Genomic DNA, 20628 nt, shown 5'->3' with positions numbered 1-20628 from the left:
GCACTTTGCAGTGCCTAGCAAACAGTGGGCACCCAATATATTCACTGAAAAAATCGACAGAACCATTATTCCCAATGTAGCTTCTCTAACACTTTGACAGATCAGATCTCCACTTACCCTTAATGATTTTATAGCTCTAGTTCAACTGCTTACAATTTATAAACCCGATACTTAAAGCATTACTTTGGGAAGGCAAAAACAGTACAATAGTTATTAGATTATGGGCAAGCTCTAGAATCACATCTGGGTTCAAGTTTTGGTTCATTCTACTAACTATAACGAGCCTTGTGACCTAAACCAAAGTTTCCTCATTTTTAAAGTAAAAGTATCTAACTTAGAGTATTATTTTGTAAATCTAATGAAATAATACGTGAGGCACTTGGCACAGTATCTAACAACAGAATACACTTAACTAAAATTAGTATGATAATAAAGAAGAGGCATTGCAAGCTGAATATAATTCGGAGATCAACTTTTACTGCTACAGCTTAATTGAAGCTGGTTCAGAATGGCAGTCCTCAATATTTGTGGATTATATGCTTCATCTAACTCTTTCCTCAGACCTTGGATAGCCTGAAAATGAAGTTTATTACATTTACTCATGAGGTAATCAAACATTATGAGCTGCCTTCTCTGTGCCAGCCACTTGTGAAAGTTACCTAGGGATACGGTAACAAGCACACAGGCAAAGTCCTAGCCTTCAGAGATCTGGCATTCTAAAATGATAGAAAATAAATAACGTGATACTTACAGAGCATGCAAAAGGTTATGACAGAAATAATTAAGGTAACATAGTATATAACTAGTGAGAAGAGAAGGTTACCACATAAATGGAAAGGGAAACTCAGCATTATAAAGTTGGCAGTCCTTCCCAAATTTACTTAGAGATTAAATACAATTTCAACTAAATCCCTAAAGGATATGCAACACACTTATGGATGGATATATATATATATATCCACTACATATATATATGTAGTAATAGGATGAAAACATGGATGGGAATACACAGCTCTTTTGTGCAAAAATGTATCCTTTTGCACATTACTGATGATACACATAGACAATTCATTCTATTATAGTATTCTATTAAATGAACATGCCACACTCAATTTATCTACCTCCTACCAGTTCTGGGATCTCCCACCTAGTATCTTAAAAGACAGTCACTATTAACAATTGGTGTACTGATTTTTTTCCTATGCAATTAAATATTTTTAACTGAGTTGCAATCAGATTGCTCATTTTTTTTTTTTTTTTTTTTTTGCATGGGTAGGCGCTGGGAATTGAACCCGGGTCTCTGGTACGGCAGGTGAGAATTCTGCCACTGAGCCACCATCGCACCACCTGCTCATACAGTTTTGACATTTTTTATCAAAGGCGTTTGTGATATCCATACACATTTCTTTTTTTTTTTTTTTAACATGGGCAGGCACTGGGTCGAACCCAGGTCCTCTGGCATGGCAGGTGAGAACTCTGCCTGCTGAGCCACCATGGCCCACCCCCATACACATTTCTTGACTGCATGATTTTAATGGTTCGATAACAGTCCATCTTACGAGTGTAGTACCATTCGTTTAGCGAAGTTCAACTGTTAAATATTCACATCTCCAACCTTTAGCTATTGTAGAAGTAACCAAATGTCAGCATATGTCCTTCTTCCTACTGGAGAATGAAAGAAACTTGGCTCAGACTCCCAATTTACATGGCCTGCAACAGTCCAAAGGCCTCCTGCAATTTTTGTAAATCCTTGAGGTGACACTTTTCATCACTCACTCAGTCCCTGGCTCCTGTGTCTGTGCACATGGTTTCTCTTTTATTCCTTGTCAACTGGATGTAAAACTCAAGCCCTTTTTTTTCTACAATCAATGCACTTACCCCAAGTACATCAATGGTTGAGTAATTTTACTGGGAACATGAGGGGAAGAGGAGGGGTCACGTCACGTTCTGCATAATCTTTGCCATTCTGGAAATCCTCCCCCCACCCCACCATCTTCATGCTTCTCATGCAGAGTCTTTTTACCCTCTTACAGATGTTTTGGGACCCTCAGATATCCAAGCCCTCAGCAGCTCAATCAGGCTTTCCCCTTGGGAGGAATTACCACCACAGCAGTAAAGACAGTAGAATTTCCTGGGAGGAGGATTCAGACTCAGGGTATGCTTGTGGGTTCTGTACAAGTTCCTAAGTGAAAAAGAGTAGAAAAGTATGACTAATGCTTTGGGCTTGAGAAACTGGAAGACGGAAGTCACCATTTACGGAGATGGGGAGGAGCTTTCATTTGGACATCTGGGGTGTAAGCTGTCCATCAGACATATTTCTCAGTAGACGTGACTGGCAGGCCATTGTTTATGCAGTACTCTATGAGCTATATCAGAGGTAATGTCTCTAGGTTGGAGGATAGATCCAGGTTAGAGAGATAAATTTGAGACCCATAAGTATCTCTATATATGGAAATAGAAGTCATGAGAGTTGACAGAATTCCTAGGAAGAGGGTATGGATAAGAGAAGAAACGTGAGAAAAGAGGGTTGGGGCACTCTAATGCTCACAGGTTATACATTTGAGTCATCTTACTGTGCAGAAGGGAATGACTGGGAGAAAGGATATAAAAATGTAATATTTTAATACATACTATAAAATAGCTTTCTAGAAAGGTAATAAGGGACATTTCTACCAGGAACTTATAAGTATATATTTTCCTGAATTCTCAATGACAAGGTAGTAAACATACTTTATAAAAACTCCTTTACCAACTTGGTAGGTAGAAAGCTTGGTTGTCTTTTTCTGCACATCTTAAATTATTATTGGACAGGTTCTCTTTAGCAATTATCTTGTATGAGGGACAATTAGCTAGTTTCAAGCACAACTGCTTACTCTATTCCATTCAACAATATGGCTATGATTATCTTAAAATGAAATATTTTAGGTCAATTATTCTCAGGGAAAGAAATTATCTACATGGGCTAACTGGCAAAAAGCTAGTACAGGGAGTATCAACCCTGGGAGATGAGGATGAAATGGAGAGTTGACACCATGTAACAGGTTCTGTGTCCTGGCAATATTTCAAGAAATCAGATTTAAATAAAGATGTGGATACAAATTACAGCAGTTTCTTTTGCAGTGTTTTATGAGCTAATCAGGGTAAAAATCTCCAAAGAAATGTGCCAAGAACGCTGCTCAAAGGGGCATGACGCTATGCTTCTAGCCTTCTGTTGTTGGCAAATGTTAGGGAAACTTCTCATAATAGGTCAAGTCGCTTATGTCCCAAAGGAGACTGAAGGAGCCTGCAACCTTCCTGCTGGTCACTCTCTTTGCCTTCTCAAGGAACTAATCAACAAAACATTCTATCAATACAGAAGGATAATTGCTTTTATTTTCCTTCTGAGTCTCATCACATTTAAACAAAGTCCAGCATCCAACATCTCAGTACATAAACACACACACACAAAACAAAAGCAAAAAGAACCATACATTCCTCATGATTGATTCTTATTATCCAGCTTTCAAACTACAATTTCATTACAGCCATCTTATGCACAGTAAAGTTTCCCTGCCTTGTACCTGTTAATTGAAAACGTTTAGCATTGAAAAAATAACTGCAAAACAGGACATGTTCAAAAGCCATTCTTTATTTAAATGGAGAACAAGTCATCTACCTACCACCTCCAAAATATAATCCTCTCACAAAAATTTTTCCCACCTTTAGTTTCAAATTTTCTCTATCAGTTTCACCACCTTAAATTAGCACAACTACATCTGCATAACTGAGCTAGCTTTCAAAGGCACTTCCTTTTTTTTTAATGACAATATTTCCCCAAAGCACAAATACCTGAACACTCAAAATGTCAATTTTAAAACAAAATTTATTTTTGCTGCTCTACTGAACATAATGAGAGAGTTAGACACAAACTTTGGGGCTAGATATAAGAATGGATTACTATTGGGTCTTGAGGCACACCACCATTTCCTTCCTTGTAGCTTTCACACTGTTCTATTTCTGTGAACACTCCACTAGTTAATCACATATTTGGTAAAACAGTCATATATTAGAGGCTTCCATTTCTGGTGACACGGCTGATGAGAATATGAAAACTTCCCTTGCAACACCCCTAGAAATGTCACAGATAAAATATACAAATATTCTTTAACTATTTAGCTCAGCTCTCAAAACAATAAGCATAATCCCTGGAAAACAAAAATGAAGAAAGGATAGAAATCTTGAGAGTAAGCATACAAGCTAATGATGCCCCATCCATTATCACAGAAGATGTTAATCCTCCCTAAATTAACCCACAAATATGATACAAATGCAAATGAATTTTCAAGAGGATTTTTGTGTACAACTGGACCACCTAATTTAAAAATACATATGGAAAAACAAAGGGCCATGAAGGACACAGAAAAACTCTGGAGAAGAATAAATGGACCTGTTCTACAACTAATTTTTACCATGTGCTTTGAAATGTACTGTTTTGTATATATATTATTTTTCACAAAAAAAGAAAAAAATGTTTCTTCTAGCCTCCAGTGTTTTGGAGCAGCTAGAAGGAAAAAATCTAAAATAGTAGAATGGTAACCTATAACAAACTCTGAAATCTATTCCGTAATTGCTGAAGTCAACTTTGAAAGTCATTGTTTTTTCTTTCTTTTGTTTGTATATATGCTATATATAAAAGTAAAAAAACATAAAAAATAATAAATAGAATGTATTTCCCCTACCAGGTAGGTGTTAACACACTTTATAAAACCATAGGGATTAAGATAATGGAGAACTGGCTGAAGTTCATAGCAGTATTATTCACAATTGCCAAAAGATGGAAATGACTATCAACTGATGAATGGAAAAATAAAATGTGGTGTATATGTAGAATGGACTATTATTTAGCCAAAAAAAGGAATGAAGTCCTGATGCATGTGACAACATGGATGAACCTCTCAAGGTATTAGGCTGGGTGAAACAAGCCAGACGCAAAAGGACAAATATCGTATTATCTCACTGTTATAAACTAATTATCACAAGCAAGCTTACAGAGTTAGAATCTAGAATGAAGGTTACTAGGAGATAGATCAGTGATAGACAACAGGTAGTTGATACTTAACTCCTAAAAAATTTTTATTTAGGTTAATGACAAAGGTGTGGAAATGGTGGTGGGGATAGTAGCACATTATTGTGCATGCAATCATCAGCAGTGAACTACTGAGGTGAATGTGGTTGGAAGGGAAACATTAGGATGCATTTAATACTAGAATAAATATTAAAAGATAAAACATAAGACTGTACAACACAGTGAACCCTATTGTAGATGATGGACTATACTAAATAGCACAAGTACAGGAATGTTATTTCAGGAATTATAACAAATGTATGATACTAATGCAAGGTGTTAATAATAGGGTAGCATATGGGAAAACCACATCTAATGTAAATTACCATCGATAGATAATAGTACAATTTTAATAATCTTTCATCAATGGTAACAAAGGAAACTACTGTCAAAAACTAGTAAAGTTATTTAAAAATGCTATCATCAATAGTAATAAATGCTCACACCAATGCGAGGTATTGGGGGTGGTGTGGTATATGGGAATCCTGTATTTTATAACTGACTGTTTGGTGAATCCACAAATTGTCTAATAAAAGGCATCACCACAACAAAAAAAGAAAGAAAGAAATGATAGTGTGGTATTGGGAGAAGGACAGCAGCAAGATCAATGGATCAAACTGGAGAGTACAGACACATATTTACACTTGAATGGGAACCTGGCCTATTACAGAGGAGGTGGAGGAGAACCGACACACACTTCAATAAATGGTGCTGAGAAAACTGGATATCCATATAAGGAAAGAACAAAATGAGATCATTATCTCACATCATAGACAAAGATCTGGAACAGAAAAATTATCTAAATGTGAAAGACATACCATTTGGAAGAAAATGTAAAATATCTCTGCTACTGGGGTAAAGAAAGATGTCTTATATGTGACACAAATAAACACAAACCACAAATTTAAAGGTCAATGAATATGGTTACATCAAAGTTAGGTTCTGAAAAATGGAAGACATCATTGTTTTTCAAAATGAAGAGATACTCAACAGAGAGACGTATTTGCACAATATGTAATTGATGCAGAATATGCAATTGACAAATAATTGGGACTGAAACATACAAGAACCCCTAAATTCTGTAAGACAGAGACAAATAACCCAACAACAACGAAAATACGGTCAATAAGCATATGAAATATTATTCTATTTCATTAGTAATCAGTAACCTAAATTAACATGATATCGATTTTTTACATTCTATTAGCAAAATTTTAAATAATACTAATGACTAGGATCTGGAGAATGAAGAACTCATACATTACCGGAGTGACTGTAGAGGGGCACAATTACTTTAAATAACAATTTGACAATACATAAAGAAAGCGATGTGTGCATAATCAAAGAAACAATAATCTGTAGGTACTTAGAAAATCTGTAGGTACACAGAGAAACTTCTGAGTACAAAGATGCAAAAGAAGGTTCATTGCATCATGATGATAAAAAGGAAAAAAAAATACTACAGAGTCAAAAGAATTAATAACTTTCTTTCTGGCCAAGATCTAATAACAGGGGAAGGATTTACCTTTCGGCCTGAACTACTGAGAAAACGGATAAAATATATAAAACAAAGTTTTCAGACACTGGACCATCAGGGAGGGCAAGACAGTGGCCCTTAAGTAACACAAAACAAATGTGGTGAGTCCTATGACTGCTCTAGCTTAAGGCCAAGAGCTGCCAGATTAGAACACAGGGCTTAGAGGTGGGGTAAGACCCAGGCAGAGCCTGGCAGTCTCCCTCAGTGGAAGAGACAAAGCTGGGAGTCCAGGGAGGCCAAGGTGCCTTCAGGTAACAGAGCAGAATAGAGAGGAGAGAGATACAGAGAGAGAGCACCAGGAATGCAGAGAGGTCCTCCTAGAGTGTTTAGCTGAGTACTGATGAAAGCATGCCTGCGAGGAAATTGCCAAAGGCTGGGGAACAAACTACGCAAAAGGATTAGAGGGAATAATTTCTGGAGTTGACACAGGGACCTAGGATAGTTCTATTCCCAGCAGCCAGGGTGGAAAACCTCATAATTCATGGGTTTCAGGTGGAGTATTCAGAAGATTATTGACTTGGTAGTGGGGCAAAAAATAAGCCTTGAAAAGACCAAAATTGCTTCCAAGTTACTTAACAAATTCTTACATAACCAAGAATATTTACAGGAATACAAAAATGTACAGTGCTCAACTAGGTTGTGTAGTCAGCTTACAAGCTGGTTCCCAAATGATCCCACCTCTTGATATTTATTGCCCTCGTCTGGTACCCCTTTTGCACTGAATATGGCTAGTTTGTGGAATGGGATACAGCATGAATGTCAGACTGACTTCTGAGTCTGGGCCATTAAAACACATTGCAGGGAAGGTGGTAGGTAGGTAGTTGGCAGATGGTTGGGCAGAGTCACTGGCCAGGTCTGAAGGGCAGTCACTGGCCGTGGGGGAATCCCTGAAGGCTTCACAGCTGCTCCCCCAGGAGCCCTGGCTGTTGCTGCTCCTGTAGGTGGCAATATCAGTGTCATGCTCATGGCCAAAGGAAAGCTGAAACCAACTCAAAATGCTGCCTATAAGCTTCAGGCCTCTGGCAAAGGCATGACCTCAAGGACGACCTGGTGGGAGCTGATGTGTCTTTCACATGTAGGAACTTGCTGACTCGAGGACAGACTCAAGATGAGATCAGCAGACTTAGTGGGGCAGCAGTATCAACTCGAGCATGGTCATGACAACTGAGGACAAGGCCAAAGTGGGATCAGGAGATCGTCCATTATACCTTCACATCTAAGGCCATGCCCGAGAATTAATGGACAGAGCTATAGACAGAATCAAAGAAATGATCACCAACGGGGAGTTGAAAGCTGCCACGGGGATGAGTCCAACTTTCAATGGTGCAACAGTCACTGTCTATCACTAGCCAGCACCCATCGGTCAGCTTTTTCCAGCTGTCAGCCAGAAGTTTCCCTTCCTGTTGGAGACACATTATGTTCAAGATAAATTATTTGTGGGTCTAGAACATGCTGTGGCCATTCTTAATGTCAAGGAGAAGGTAGAAGGCCCAGGATGCTCTTATTTGCAGCACATTCAAATTGAAAGAGGTGCCAAAATCTTCCTACAGCGCAAAGGTTCAGGTTACAGAGAGCCAGCCACTGGCCAAGAAGCTTTTGAACCAATGTATATTTACAAGATTCATCCTAAACCAGAAGGCCTGGCTACTGCCAAGAAGTTCTGTGAGGATCTCTTGCAAACAGTTCATGCTGAAAACTTCAGATTTGTGATTCAGATTAATACTATTGTGCCTTTGTCAGGCTATGCACAACCCTCTGCTGTATGTAGTGTCCCTCCTCAACCACCACATTACCCTATCGTTGCCCCTCCTCAGCAGCCAGTTCAGCTTCCTTACGGAGTACCAAGCATAGTGCCACCAGCTGTTTCACTGGCACATGAAGTTTTGCAAGCACAACCCACTGGAGTCCCACCAGCGCAGACACAATACCCGATAACTGAAGTGCAGCCTCCACTGGTGAGTGGTCCTTTTATTCCTGCTGCTCGTGTCTTGTCAAGGCAACTGCCTGGCTTGCTGGTCCCCAGTCTCCACCCCAGCTGCAGTACCAAATTTCAACTCAACCCAAGGCACAGAAGAGGCAATTTACAGATGAGCTGCCAGATGAACGAGAATCTTGACTTCTTGGATACCAGCACGGACTCATTCATCTGACTGGTTTCTCCATTCAGAATGAGACTGAAGGTGCAGGAATGAAGCTGGCAAGTTTTTCAGGCCAACAGCAAGAGAGGGACAGGCAGTTGATGCCGCCACCAGCTTTTCCAGTGACTGGAATAAAAACAGAGTCTGATGAAAGGAATGGATCTGGGACCTTAACAGGAAGCTATGATTATCTAGTCAAAAGGATGAAAGCTACGGAGAAGGGATTTGGCTTGGTAGCTAATGCTGCAGATTCATCAGATGAAGAGGAGGAACACAGAGGTCATAAAAATGCAAGCAGTTTTCCACAGGGCTGGAGTTTAGCATATCAATGCCCTTTATTACAGCCAAGAGCTAAACAACAGATGCCATTCTGGATTGTCCCATAGGAAACAGTGGAGCAGAGTTTTGACCCTTTAGCAATAATACATGCATTTGATTTGACTCTGGGGCCTGTACTGGGAGCCATCTTGGATCTCTGCAGAAGTTAGAGATGCAGTATCCTCTTCTGTGCCGGTTTGAAAATATTAGTTAGTCCAGAAAAGCCATGTTTTAATCTTGATTCAATTTTGTGGAGGCAGCTGTTTCTTTTGATCCAGATTCAGTACTGTAGGTTGGAAACTTCTGATTAGATTAGCTCCACAGAGATAAGACTCACCCAATTGCGGGTATAAGCTTTGATTAGATGGAGATGTGACTTGATTAGTTTACTGGAATCCTTTTAAAAAGGAAACATTTTGGAGAGAGTCAGAAATGACAGAGAGCCAACAAGAACTTCAGAGCAGAGCTTACAGGCAGAGAACAGAGACATGGATGTCTGGAGATGCCCAGCAGACATTGCCATGCAATGTTAAGCAAGCCAGAGCCTGGAGAGAGCCGAGGAAAACCAAGAGATGAAAGCCAGCCCTGGAGAAGCAAAGTAAGGAACCCCCACAGGAACAGAGGCTGAAAGCAATGGAGCCCAGGAGCAAGGGACCAGCAGATGCCAGCCACATGACTACCCAGCTGACAGAGGTTTTCCTGAACCATTTGGCCTTCCTTCAATTAAGGTATCTTTCCCTGGATGTCTTAGTTTGGACAATTTTATAGGCTTAGGACTGGAAACTTGCAACTTATTAAATTCTCCTTTTTAAAAGCTGTTCCAGTTCTGGTATATTGCATTCCAGCAGCTTATAAACTAACACAGGTTCCTATAGGGGTTCCATTCTTTTAACAGCATCCTTATTTCTGCAGTAGCACTGCATCTGTTAAAATTTTCTTGGAATCACAAATTTGTCTATGACGCTTTTTAACAGTAGAAGAAATGTGCTTGTTCAACAGAGCATCTCAGCAGGGTCATTTCTATATATAGGTGACCTACTGCCTTGTCCAACAAATAGCCCCTGCTCTCTGACATGTAGAAAGTCATGCTTATAATTTACTATTGTTTAGTCAATTTTGATAATAACTGGTTACAAACAAAGCCTACTATTTATTAGTGGGGAAGTGGTTTTAATCTTTTTCCTTCAGTACTTAATTTTCAGAGATCCTCACCAATATTTCACTTTTGGATTCTTTTTGCTTTGGAAAATACAGTTTTATTAATTTAAACTGTTGGATATAGCTGGATGCTGTGAAAGTGAATTTATATTTTCAAAGTGTCGTTTTATTGGGATGATTAAAAACTGGAACTTTCAGGCACACTTATCTCAGATGGCTATTGCTCTTTTTATTACCCTACTAAGCTCCCTGTATTTCAACTGGATCAGAGAAAACTACTTGGCCAAAATCTGGTCAGAACTCTCCACAGAAATGAAGCACAGTGGGTCTTTCTCAGAACTGGTTGCAGCTAAAATAGAGCGATCTGAGTGCTCACAAAGATGGTGGACTTTGTGACTGAAATTGAAACTTGTCCTTTTTCTTTGCATTACAGGTTTTGCCAAAAGAATTTTTTTGTATCAAATACTGATGTGTGAAAGTGAAGGAGCTACTATATCCAACCACGAATAGTTTGAGAAACTGAACTGTCCTTTCTGTACATTTGAATACTTTGCAGGCTGGCTTTATATAAACTTATCTTCAGGCTTCCTATATGTTGTAAATATTTAGACCATACTTTCCTTATATATACATGTATAAATACTCAAAACAAAACAAAACAAAACAAAAGAAAAAACAAAAACCACATCTGTAACTTCCGTCTTGCATTCTTGATCACTGACTCTTGAAGAAACCAGCTGCCATATTATAAGGGCACTCAAATGGTCCTATGGAAATAAAATTAAACACAGGGAAAAAGAAAATGAAAAAAAAAAACAATTGGGTGGGCTATGGTGGCTCAGTAGGTAGAGTTCTTGCCTGCCTGCTGGAGACCCAGGCTCGATTCCGAGGGCCTGCCCATGCAAAAAAAAGAGAAGTGAACACAGCATCAGTGAGCTGTGGGACAACCGCAAGTGGCCTAATGTATGTATAAGTGGAGTCTCTAAAGTAGATGATAGAAAAGGGGAATAGCAAAAAACATTGAAGGAACAGTGACAAAGTTGATTATAAATCAGAAAATCATAAACCCACAGATCCTCCAAAAAGCTCAACAAATGCCAAGCAAAAGAAATATGAAGAAAACTTCACCAAGAAACATCAAAATTGAATCACTTAAGATGGAAAAAAGGATAAATTTTAATAAATTCACACAGCGCATATTATATAGCAGCTAAAAGTAAATAGATTTTAGTATGATTAATATAAAGTAAAAAAAACTTCAGATACTATGTAATTTTACATATACATATTTTTACATATATGTCAGAAAGTACAAAACTGCATGAAAATGTTAATTATCAAATTCTGGGAATGGAAGAAGGGATTAGGAGAAGGTATTAAAGACTTGAATTAAATTGGTATTGTTATATTTCTTAAACACTATGAAGGAAATATGGCAAGATATTAAGATCCGAAAGATCTGGCGAGAGGAAGGTTCAGGGACATATGTTGCACTATCATCAATGATTCATGATACTATTCACATATTAACTGAAAATTGACTGCAGTTTTTACCAAAAAAGAACACTGCAATATTTTCATAAATAGCTCCATTATATTCATAAGTGCTCCTTCACTTAATCACTTTTCATGGATCAGTAAAAAGCTATTCCAGCAACAGTGCAGAACCAACTCAGCTCTGCCCTCTACTGACAGATGGCACTAGCAATTTTGCTTATCTGTTTGTTTAGGCCAGCATACATATATTTCCTAAAATAAAGATTTAAAACTGTGAACCCCCATATACATTATAAAGCTGCCATATAAAATACTTAGTTTTTCCATATTATAGATTTTAAAATGAACTTGCAATGTCCCCTCTTTTTTTTTTCTTTTACATGGGTAGGCACCAGGAATCGAATCCAGATCACTGGCATGGTAGGCAAGAACTCTGCACTGAGTCACCACGGCCCACTCGATACCCGCTCTTTCATTTGTATCTAAAGGATTCTACATACCAGAATAAATTGAAATGCAGCTTCATTCACTTAAAGCATAGAAACAAGTTCCTAGTTTATTCAAAAATATATACCATTCTTTTTTGTCCTTGGACTCTAACACAAAATAATGACTTTTTTCATATTATACTAATCAAATTTTATTTTTTTTAAATTTTTCACAACACTAAGAACATATTTTTTCTAAATTATTATAAGTAGTATGCACTTGATCAAAATTGCAATTATTAATATTGATAATTGTTCAATATAAAAGTAAAATTTTATTGGAAGTCACTCTCTTAATGAGAAAAAAGGAATTTGGGGTTTTCTTAATAAACCTGAAAGAATATTTATTTTTGCTGCAATGAGACAAGGCTCTACATGAATTCTATTCTTATTTTTCACTTCTGTAGAGGCAATTTCTGAGAATCTTTGATCACATAAATAAGTAGAAGACCGTATAAGTGTTTTTAATAGAAATGTCACTTGATTCATTGAATTCCTTCTGAATTACATAACAAAAATCAGAGAAATCCATCATCAAAAAAATTACTTTTAATGATCCATTAGCTGATAACTCAATTAGTTACTTCAATTTTGCTGAAAGCAAAGAAATAGAAGTCATCTGACTTGCAAAGAGATCTGTTACCCAGTCATTAGAACAATTCACTTTCTCTCCATACCTGCAATATTCCCATCTAATGTTTCTTTGTTGGGTACCCCACAGTGGCATCTATATCCAAGGGTGATGCATCTCAAAAGGTCATGATAAATGAGAGGTATGGTCTTCTTTTGTGAAGTGAGAGAAAAGTTGAAGAAAGTTTAAGAAAGTGGCACTGAGAAAACAAAACAAAACAGGATGCCCAGACAGGTTCTCAGGAAAATCAAATTTAGGAAAGAGTAATAGAAGATGACCAAGCTTCAGAACTCCTCATTTTCATGGATTCCTGCAAAGACCCAATACCTACTTTTGCATTTGAAAATCTGTTGCTTTCTCTTCCTTAAAGGAGACCTCTAGAATTGCATAAAGCTTCAAATCCCACACAACCTGAGTCCTCTTTTAAAAGAACTTTCACGAAGTGAAGATCTAGAGTAGATTCTCCTAAAACTGTGTGTTCCATGCAGCCCTTGAAAAACTCTCAGCAGTACTTCTCAACTCTTATTATTACCAAATCACAAGTTAAGTCAATTTTGTGGGGTAGGTTTGGGGGAGGGGCTTTCTCCACTCTCTTTTCAGTATTACTACTGAGAAATTTGATGCCATTGTGCCACCTAGTCCTTCGTTTGTGATCTTGTCTCTTTCCTCTAGAAAACTGAAATCTTCTTTATTACTCATCTTAAATTCTACCACTTTGATGTCAGTCTATTTTCATCCATTGGCTAGTGACTAAAGAATTCCTGAATTTGTAAACTTATGCTCTTCAATTTTCAGTTTTTGACAATGTTGATGATTTCCTCTCTTCCATTTTCTCTTTCTTTTTGGAAGTTGGGCTTTTATTGAGAAGATGTAGCTTTATATATAATTATTCTCCTACGTACTACTTTCAGGTGCACCTCCTCAATTTTATATTCCCCATCTTTATCATTTCTGCTATCACTTTTAAATTTCCAAGAGGAAATTTTAAAAGTCTATTCCTTTCCTTTTGGTGGTGGTGGGTGTTCTAGTTTGCTAGCTGCTGGAATGCAACACACCGGAGATGGATTGGCTTTCAATAAAAGAGGATTTATTCAGTTAACATATAGTTCTTCAGAGAGGAAAGGCAGCTAACTTTCAACTGAGGTTCTTTCTTACATGGCAAGGCACAGAGCGATCTCTGCTTCTCTCCAGGCCTCTGGGTTCCAACAACCTTTCCCGGGGTGATTCCTTTCTGCATCTCCAAAGGCTGAGATGAGGTATGTTGAGCTGCTTGGGCTGTGCTATGTTAAGCTCTCTCATTTAAGCACCAGCCAATTAAATCAAACATCATTCACTACGGCAGGCACGCCTCGTAGCCACCTGCAGATGTAAATCAGCAACAGATGAGGTTCACATGACATTGGCTCATGTCCACAGCAATGGAACTAGGCACCTTCACCTGGCCAAGCGGAGACCTGAATCTAACTACTACGGTGGGGAATGTTGGTTTATCAAGGTATCATTTACAAGCAGTCAAAATTCACCATTTTTCAGGTGTATAGTTTGCTGCTTCTAAAGAAACATGTACAGTTGTGTAACTACCACCATCCCCAAATCAGAACATTTCTATCACCTCAGAAAGTTCCTTCATGGTGCACTGGGTGGAGACGGCAGAGTGGGAAGCTCGGGAATCAGTTCTTCCAGCATAACAACTATTAACAGGCTGGAACTGCCTGAACCGGCTGTTCTGAAATTCTGGAGCAAAGCAGAACGCTGTGCAGCATCCAGGGGAAGGCAGAAAGAAGAGGCTGGTAAAGTGGATAATATCAGCAAATCCCTCTCTCCATGTGGCAGTTACTGTTGCCATGTCCCATTCTTCAGCAGGCTGCAGTGGGGTCCAGCTCCTGGTGGAGTTTGCTGGTGCCAGAGAGGGATATAAAAATCTAGTTCTCCAAGATCATACCGGGGGGATGGGGCCCAACTGCTGCTTTTGATTAACTACTTCAGAGGGCTGGGGACCTGGTTGGGGGGGGGGGGCAACTGTCCTAATTCACTCTGGAAAAAGGCAGTGGAAGAGACTAAAAGATGTTTTGCTTCCTCACAGCTGTGGAGGACAGGTGAAGTGTTATATCTGCTAGACAGGCACAGAGCAGCTTTGAGCAGCTGTGGAAACTCCAACCACCCTTCCTGCCCCCACCAAACCCACACCCAGCGCAACTTGGAGTTGGCCAGCACTCCCTTTGTGGGTCCCTGGCCTTGTTCTGGCTGAAAAAGACTGACTTGAAAAACTCCACTTCAGCAGGCCCCCCTCCCTGAATTTAATGGAGAAGCAAAAGCAGCTTGAGATAAGGAAAACAGGGTAAGAAAAAATAGAGGAGGGCAGCCTGCTTTAAGTGTTGCAGTAGGTTGAAAGTGAAAGAATGGGAAAAAATATATCACACAAGGAGAAATCAAAAGAGAGCTGGGGTAGCTATACAAATATCAGATAAAACAGTCAAATACAGTGTGCCCGCTTGAAAGTATTATGTGCCCCAGAAAAGCCATGTTTTAATCCTGATTCAGTCTTGTGGGGGCAGCTGTTTCTTTTAATCCTGATCTTCAAGACTGTAAATTGGAATCTTTTGATTAGATTATCTCTATGGCGACTATGGGTGTGACCTTTTTGACTAGATGGAGATGTGACTACCCATTCCAGGTGGGTCTTGATTAGTTTATCAGAGTCTTTAAAAGGGGAAACATTTGGAGAAACCTCATAAACAGCAGAGCTGACAGAAACTTCAGAGCCCCAGAGCTGACACAGATGCTGACACTTGGAGAACAAAGACACAGATGTCAGGAGATGCTTGGAGCTCAGCTGATGTCGCCATGAGATCTTTAGCAAGCCAGAACATGGAGAGAGCCAAAGGAAGCCAAGAGATGAAACCCAGCTCTGGAGAAGGAAAGTGAGGAACCCCACAGGACCACAGGCTAAAAGTAATGGAGTTTAGGAGCAAGGAACAAGCAGGTGCCAGCCACATGTCTATCCAGCTGACAGAGGTGTTCCTAACCCACTGACTTTCCTTGAATTAAGGTATCTTTACCTGGATGCCTTAGTTTGGACATTTTTATAGGTTTAGAACTGTAAACTTGTAACCTTATTAAATTCCTCTTTTTAAAAGCCATTCTATCTCTGGTTTATCGCATTCCAGCAGCTTGCAAACTAATACACACAGTTTTAAGTGGAAAAGGCAGTCATTATACAATGGTAAAGGGATCAATTCAACAAGAAATGCAATAATTATATATGTACCTAACATATACATGACACAAAGACTGACAGATTTTAAGGGAGAAATAGACAGTTCTATATTAATAGCAGGAAACTTCAATACACAGTTTCAATAATGGATAGAAAATTCAGACAGAAGATAAGTAAGGATATACAAGACTTGAACAATAATGTAAACCAACTAGACCTATCAGACATATATAGAATAATTCATCATTAAAAAACAGAACAGAAGTCTTCTTGAGCACACATGGATTATTCTCCAGGAGAGACCACATCCTAGGTTACAAAAAAAGTCTCAATAAATTAAAAAATAATGAAATCATGTGTCTTCTCTGACCACAACTGAATAAAACTAGGATAATTAAGGAAGAAGTGAAAGATTAACAAATACGTGGAAATTCAACAATGTACCCTTGAAAAACCAATGGGTTAGAGAGGAAACCACAAGGGAAATTCAGAAATCTCTTGAGGCAATTGAAAATAAAAATACAACAAACCAAACCTTATGGGATTTAGCGAACACAGTGCTCAAAGGGAAATTTATAGCTCTAAATGCTTTAAGAAGAAAGATTTCAAATCAGGACCTAATCTCAAAACTAGAAGAACTAGAAAAAGAAGAGCAAACTGAACCCAAAGTAAGCACAGGAGGAAGGAAATAACAAAGATTAGAGGGGAAATAAATGAATAGAGAATTAAAAATATAGAGGGAGTCAACAAAACCAAAGATCAATAAAACTGCTAAATTAATGAAAAAAACAGAAGACGCAAATAACTAAAATCTGAAAAGAAAAGGGGGATATTACTATCAACCCCACTGAAATAAAATGGAATATAAGAGGATACTATAACAACTGTACACCAACAAATTAGATAACCTAGATGAAATGGACAAATTCCTAGAAACACATAAACTTCCTATACTGACTCAAGAAGAAACAGAAGACCTTGATAAAACCAATATGTAATAAAGAGATTGAATCAGAATTCAAAAAACTTCCCAAAAAAGAAAAGCCCAGGGCCAAATGGCTTCACAGGAGACTTTTAGCAACATTGCAAGAAGAATTAACACTGATCCTCCTCAAGCTTTTCCACAAAATTGAAGATACGAAAAGAAACATAACAATTATAAATATATATGCAGCTAACATATATATGAAGCATTCTACATGGCCAACATCAACCTAATAAAAAAGCCAGATAAAGATAATACAAGAAAAGAATATTAAAACCAGTATCTCTTATGAATATAGATGCAAAAATCCTTAAGAAAATACCAGCAAACAGAATACAATAGTAGATGAAAAGATAATACACCATTATCAAGCAGGATTTTTTATTCAAGGGTGGGTCAACATAAGAAAATCAATGAATGTAATACTCTACACATTAACAGAATGAAGGGGGAAAAAAAAAAACACATGATCATCTCAATTGATGTAGAAAAGGCATTTCAAAAATCCAGCACTCCTTGATAAAAACACTTAGAATACTAGGAATAGAAGGAAACTTACTCAATATGATAAAGAATACACATGAAAAACCTACAGCTATCATACTTAACGGTGAAGGATTGAAAGCTTTCCTTCTGAGATCAGGAACAAAACAAGGATGCTCACTGTCACCACTGTTATTCAACATTGTCCTGGAAGTTCTAACCAGAACAATTAGGCAAGGAAAAGAAATAAAGGTATGTAGGTTGAAAAGGAAGAAGTAAAACTCTCTGTTTGCAAATGGTAAGATCCTATACACAGAAAATCCTGAAAAATGTACAGTAAAGCTCCTAGAGCTAATAAACATATTCACAAAGCGGCAAAGTAAAAGATCAACACCCCCAAATCAGTAGTGTTTCTATACACTATTAATGAACAATTGAAAGGGAAATCAAGAAAAATACTCCATTTATCATAGCAACTGAAAGATACCAAAATCTAGGAATAAATCTTACCAAGGATATAAAGGACTTGTACACAGAAAACCATAAATATTGCTAAAAGAAATCAAAGATGATCTAATACATGGAAGGACAGTCCATGTTCAGGGATTGGAAGTTTAAATAGTGTTAAAATGTCAACTCTACTCAAAGTGATTTACAGATTCAATGGAATCCCAATAAAAACTCCAACAACTGGGCAGTGCAACAGTTGCTTAGTGGCAGATTTCTCGCCTGCCATGCCGGAGACCCGGGTTTGTTTCCCAGTGCCTGCCCATGCCAAAAAAAAAGAAAATTCCAATAATCTTCTTTGCAGAAATGGAAAAGCTAATCATCAGATTTTTACCTAAAAGCAAGGGGCCCTGAATAGCCAAAGCCTTCTTGAAAAAGAAGAACAAAGTTGGAGGACTCACACACTTCCTGATCTTAAAACTTACTTTGGGCAGCTTCAGTCGTTTGCGGGAGGCTGGACGTGCAGCTGCTCCACAGACTGCAGCTCCCTGCCTCCTTTCCCTCCAAGGATGGCCCAGAAGGAGAATGCCCACCCCTGGCCCTACTGCTGGCAGACAGCTCAGGCTGGCCTTACCACCCTGCCCAGAAAGGCCTCCGGAAGGAGCCTGCCACCCCATGCATGCTTGTCCTCATGAGTCACTCCAAGGCCATTCTAGAGCCTTCCAATGCCAAGCCTACAGCTGGTCAGAAGATAGTGGACAACAGCAGTGGGACACCCAGCTTCTTAATGCGATCCTTCACAAATGACAGCTTTGAGAGTGGGTGTTCTCTGGGCACAGGCAAGTTTGGAAACGTATACTTGGCTCGAGAGAAGAAAAGCCATTTCACCATGGTGGCACTCAAGTTACTTCTCAAGTCTCAGATAGAGAAGGAGGGTGATGAGCACCAGCTGCACAGGGAGATGGAGATCCAGAGATCCAAGCCCATCTGCAACATCACAGCATCCTGTGTCTCTACAACTATTTCTATGACCAGCAGAAAGTCTACTTGATTCTGGAGTATGTATGCCCCCTGTGGGAAGCTCTTCAAGGAGCTGCAGAAGAGTTGCACTTATAATGAACAGTGAACAGCCATGATCATGGAGGAGTTGGTGGATGCCGTGGGAAGAAGGTGATTCACAGAGACAAAAGCCAGAGAACCTGCTCCTGGGGCTCCAGACAGAGCTCAAGATTGCTGACTTTAGTTGGTCCATGCATGCCCCCTCCCTGAAGAGGAAGATGATGTGTGGTACCCTGGACTACTTGCCCCAGGAGATGACATGAGGGATGCACTCACAATGAGAAAGTGGATCTCTGATGCATTGGAATATTGCACTATGAGCTGCTGGTGGGAAACCCACCCTTGGGGAGTGCTTCCCACAAGATGTACTGGCATATCATTAAAATGGACTTGAAGTTGCCCACTGGAGCCCAGGACCTCATCTCCAAGCTCCTAAAGTTTAACCGCTCAGAACAGCTGTTCCTGGCCCAGGTCTCAGCCCACCCTTGAGTACAGACCCACCCTTAGAGGGTGCTGCCTCCCTCTTCCTTTCAGTCTGTCCCCTAAATTATCCTTGCCTTATACTTGGCCATTTCTCTGTTTGTATGTCTGTGTATGTGTAGGAAGAAGGTAGGGTCCCTGGCCTGTTCTCTGATCTGTCTTCTACCTCCTTTTTATTTAATAAAGGCTGAAGCTTTTTTCTAATGTAAATGTAGATGTTTATAGGTGGATACTTGGCTGTAGAGCAAGCTGTTCCCATGGGTAGGAGACTGGGGGAGTTGTCCACCTTGGATGCATGGCATCACTTCCCCTGGTAACAGTCTGTCTCCAACTCTGATGCCCTACTGGGTCAGCTCCTACCCCAACTGTCCCCCCTCCCCCACCCTGCCGCCGTGCCACCGTATCTTCTTACCCCTGCTCTGACTCCCAGGGCCTGGAACTGCTGGGGAACCTCAGTCCTATCCTGCCACATTTGATCATCAGCTGTATGTGCCCACCTTCTCTTAGGTGGTGCCCTCTCTCTCATCTCTCTGACTAGTTTTTCCCTCTTCTGGGTCTTTCACTGCCCCTCTGCTGACCTGGGAGCAACTGAACATTGTTGTACTCTGGAAGCTGTCTTTTGTTTCTTTTATTGTTCTAGTTAGGATCACAGGGGCAGAAGTCAACAGAAGCCACGGTGACAGTAACCTTGTCTTGTTCCTGACTTAAGGTCTGACTGGTAAGTATGAGTCTTGCTATAGGGTATTGGTGGGTAACCTTCCACAGGCTAAGGAAGATCTGTTCTTATCCTACTTTGGTAAAGTGTTTTTCTTGTTGTTTTTAAATGATGAATGGCTGTTGACTTTAGTCACATCAAATGCTTTTTCTGCTTTTACTGAGTATTTGTTTCTTAAACCAAAGTGATACAGTACATCAATAAATTTTCTTATTTTTATTAAAAAAAATTATGAAACCACAATAATCAAAACACAATGTACTGACACACAGATCAATGGAATGGAGTTGAGAGCTGAAAAATCAATCCTCACATTTATGCCCAATAGATTTTTTACAAGAAGGCAAGGATCACTCACTGAGGAAAGAATA

The 20628-nt window shown here is 39.2% G+C and overlaps 1 protein-coding gene and 2 pseudogenes across 3 annotated transcripts in view; 2 read left to right on the top strand and 1 right to left on the bottom strand.

Annotated features, from left to right (window-relative positions):
• The window catches only part of ERICH1 (glutamate rich 1), a 140568-nt gene that overhangs the window by 80953 nt on the left and 38987 nt on the right, over positions 1-20628 (bottom strand). The window lies entirely within an intron of this gene.
• LOC143676716 (KH homology domain-containing protein 4 pseudogene) lies at positions 2262-9165 on the top strand (annotated as a pseudogene).
• Positions 18573-19608, top strand: LOC143676041 (aurora kinase B pseudogene; annotated as a pseudogene).

This window comes from Tamandua tetradactyla, chromosome 3, assembly GCF_023851605.1.
Source record: "Tamandua tetradactyla isolate mTamTet1 chromosome 3, mTamTet1.pri, whole genome shotgun sequence".
NCBI classification, from domain to species: Eukaryota; Metazoa; Chordata; class Mammalia; order Pilosa; family Myrmecophagidae; genus Tamandua; species Tamandua tetradactyla.
This window is presented reverse-complemented; position numbering and strand designations above follow the sequence as displayed.